This window comes from Eupeodes corollae, unplaced genomic scaffold (genome assembly GCF_945859685.1).
Source record: "Eupeodes corollae unplaced genomic scaffold, idEupCoro1.1 scaffold_317, whole genome shotgun sequence".
In the NCBI taxonomy this organism is placed as follows: Eukaryota; Metazoa; Arthropoda; class Insecta; order Diptera; family Syrphidae; genus Eupeodes; species Eupeodes corollae.
In genome coordinates this window covers 70,315-74,285 of record NW_026605198.1, presented here as the reverse complement: position 1 = coordinate 74,285, position 3,971 = coordinate 70,315, and the positions used below count along the sequence as shown (strand labels likewise).

Below are 3,971 nucleotides of genomic sequence, written 5' to 3'. Positions count from 1 at the left end.
TTGTAAATATGACAAAAATTTGAGGGTATATCGAAATAAGTCATCACTATTGATCATAATACCAAAACTAAAACTGCTACTCGTAAGTACACTATATACCCTCACTTTTCGATGCGACATCATTGTTGGTTCTTGACGTTTAATATTAATACAACGATTTATAGAAGTTAACGATATTAATACAACGATTTATAGAAGTTAACGGCGTACTATTTCAAGAAGTTTACTGCGGAGTTTATTTTATTGTGAAAAGATTTTGGAGTTATATTTCGGATATTTTAATTCAAACAAGTGTTAAATATACACCGCTTACAATATGAATCGAAAGTGCTCAAATTCACCAGACCTTTTTTGTTTTATTTGTGGAAAATTTACTTCCATTTCAAATCGAGAACGGCCTACACCGTCACTAAACAATTTTTATAATTTTATTTTGGTTCGAACATTCCAAACACAATTAACAAACCTTGGGCACCAAGTTATTTTTGTCTAAGGTGTGTACGCTATTTAAGAGGATGGTCTAAAGGTACCCACCCAGCAATGCCATTTTCTAAACCTGTTATTTGGATGGAACAAAAAGATCACGTAACTGACTGTTATTTCTGTCTGACTAAACTGAAGGGATATTCGTACAAAACAAGAGATAAAATTGTGTATCCTGATGTAGAATCCGTAACAAAACCTCTTCCTCACAGTGAAAAGTGTCCACCACCGCAACCTCCAAAGCAGGGAACAGATATAGAGAAGATGGTAAGCGACATAGAATCAGATTGTTCAACTCAAACCACCATTCCGTCACAAGATTTCCTTGTAAATGAAAAAGAACCACATTTAATACGGCAAGGAGAACTAAATGATTTGGTCAGAGACCTAAGTCTGTCTAAAGCTCAAGCTGAACTCTTAGGTTCTAGACTTCAACAACGGAATTTACTTCACTCTAGTACACAGATATCTGTTTATAGGCAACGCGATGCTGAATTTGTGGACTTTTTCGCAGAAGAAAGTGGTCTCACATATTGCAATGATGTGCGGGGACTAATGGAGAAATTAGGATACGACTATTCACCAGACAAATGGAGACTATTCATTGACTCTTCAAAATTAAGTTTAAAAGCTGACTTACTGAATAATGGCAATGATCTTGCATCTGTACCTTTAGCACATGGCGTCCACATTAAAGAAACATATGAAAATATAAAGAATCTGCTCGAGAAAATTCAGTACAACCTTCATTCTTGGAAAATATGTGCGGATCTAAAAGTTGTGGGAATAATACTGGGATTGCAAGGAGGCTACACAAAATACTGTTGTTTTTTATGTGAGTGGGACAGTAGAGCTAGAAGCGAACATTACATAAAAAAGGATTGGCCAATGAGGACAAATTTCATCCCTGGACAAAGAAATGTTTCTGAAAACCCCTTAGTAGAACCGAACAATATTATTTTGCCGCCGTTGCATATAAAATTGGTTCTCATAAAAAATTTTGTTAAAGCCATGGATTGAAATGGAGAAGGTTTTCTATACTTAAAATCTATATTTCCTCGACTGAGTGAAGCTAAATTGAAAGAAGGAATTTTTGTAGGACCGGATATAAGGAAGATCATAAAGGATTCCAATTTTCTTTTAAAATTAAACACAGAGGAAAAAAATGCATGGTTTTCATTTGTTGACGTTGTAAAAAATTTTTTAGGAAACAAAAAATCTCCAAACTATGAGGAAATGGTTTCAAAATTATTAGAGGATTATAAAGCCTTAGGATGTAATATGTCCTTAAAAATGCATTTCTTGCATTCCCATCTTAACTTTTTCCCAGAAAACTTAGGTGCGGTGAGCGACGAACACGGGGAAAGATTCCATCAGGATATCATGGCGATGGAAAAGAGATATCAAGGAAAATGGTCGCCAAAAATGGTCGCAGATTTTTGTTGGACATTAAAACGAGATGTCCCAACGTGCAGTTACAAAAGACAAGCAAAACGACCCAAAAAATCATCCGAATAATTTTTTTTTTAAATGATTATCGTTAAAAATTAAGCCCAATTTTTGTTTTTCAATAAAAAAAAATGTCTATGTAATTGGCTGTTTGTAATTTTTTTTACACACATATCTTGACAACCAATTAGCTAAGGTATAAAAAAAAGTAGTGGCGAACAACGGCAAAAAAAAAGTTTTTTTTTTGTTGACCAGTGTAATTTGTGATGAGCTGGGTCGAAATTCTGCAATTTTACTTTTTGACTAATTTTTCGGAAACGAGCGATCGTATAACATTTTGGTTTGCAGTTGTGGGTAGAGCATTTAAATACCTTTCTTTTGATGTGCATTTTGATTGGGTGGGAAATAGTTTTGAAAATACTACTTTTTTCGGCAAGGGTTAGCCCACGATTTTCTCGAAAAACTGAAAAAAAATCATTTTTGAGATTTATGCATCAATTGAAAGGTGGGTCGATGCTCTGTATTTTAGTGAAAACCGCATCATGTTTGGAGGCTTGGTTGAGGAAATAGAGCAACCGAAAGATAATTTGTGATGAGCTGGGTCGAAATTCTGTAATTTTACTTTTTTGACTAATTTTTCGGAAACGAGCGATCGTATAACATTTTAGTTTGCAGTTGTGGGTAGAGCATTTAAATACCTTTCTTTTGATGTGTATTTTGATTGGGTGGGAAATAGTTTTGAAAATACTACTTTTTCGGCAAGGGTTAGCCCACGATTTTCTCGAAAAACTGAAAAAAAATAATTTTTGTGATTTATGCATCAATTGAAAGGTGGGTCGATGCTCTGTATTTTAGTGAAAACCGCATCATGTTTGGAGGCTTGGTTGAGGAAATAGAGCAACCGAAAGATAATTTGTGATGAGCTGGGTCGAAATTCTGTAATTTTACTTTTTGACTAATTTTTCGGAAACGAGCGATCGTATAACATTTTGGTTTGCAGTTGTGGGTAGAGCATTTAAATACCTTTCTTTTGATGTGCATTTTGATTGGGTGGGAAATAGTTTTGAAAATACTACTTTTTTCGGCAAGGGTTAGCCCACGATTTTCTCGAAAAACTGAAAAAAAATCATTTTTGAGATTTATGCATCAATTGAAAGGTGGGTCGATGCTCTGTATTTTAGTGAAAACCGCATCATGTTTGGAGGCTTGGTTGAGGAAATAGAGCAACCGAAAGATAATTTGTGATGAGCTGGGTCGAAATTCTGTAATTTTACTTTTTGACTAATTTTTCGGAAACGAGCGATCGTATAACATTTTGGTTTGCAGTTGTGGGTAGAGCATTTAAATACCTTTCTTTTGATGTGCATTTTGATTGGGTGGGAAATAGTTTTGAAAATACTACTTTTTTCGGCAAGGGTTAGCCCACGATTTTCTCGAAAAACTTAAAAAAAATCATTTTTGTGATTGATGCATCAATTGAAAGGTGGGTCGATGCTCTGTATTTTAGTGAAAACCGCATCATGTTTGGAGGCTTGGTTGAGGAAATAGAGCAACCGAAAGATAATTTGTGATGAGCTGGGTCGAAATTCTGTAATTTTACTTTTTGACTAATTTTTCGGAAACGAGCGATCGTATAACATTTTGATTTGCAGTTGTGGGTAGAGCATTTAAATACCTTTCTTTTGATGTGCATTTTGATTGGGTGGGAAATAGTTTTGAAAATACTACTTTTTTCGGCAAGGGTTAGCCCACGATTTTCTCGAAAAACTTAAAAAAAATCATTTTTGTGATTGATGCATCAATTGAAAGGTGGGTCGATGCTCTGTATTTTAGTGAAAACCGCATCATGTTTGGAGGCTTGGTTGAGGAAATAGAGCAACCGAAAGATAATTTGTGATGAGCTGGGTCGAAATTCTGTAATTTTACTTTTTGACTAATTTTTCCGAAACGAGCGATCGTATAACATTTTGGTTTGCAGTTGTGGGTAGAGCATTTTAATACCTTTCTTTTGATGTGTATTTTGATTGGGTGGGAAATAG

At 34.8% G+C, this 3,971-nt stretch overlaps 1 pseudogene; it reads left to right on the top strand.

The window, feature by feature from the left end:
• The first annotated feature begins 451 nt into the window (after positions 1-451).
• LOC129953465 (uncharacterized) lies at positions 452-2,058 on the top strand (annotated as a pseudogene).
• Positions 2,059-3,971: the final 1,913 nt, after the last annotated feature.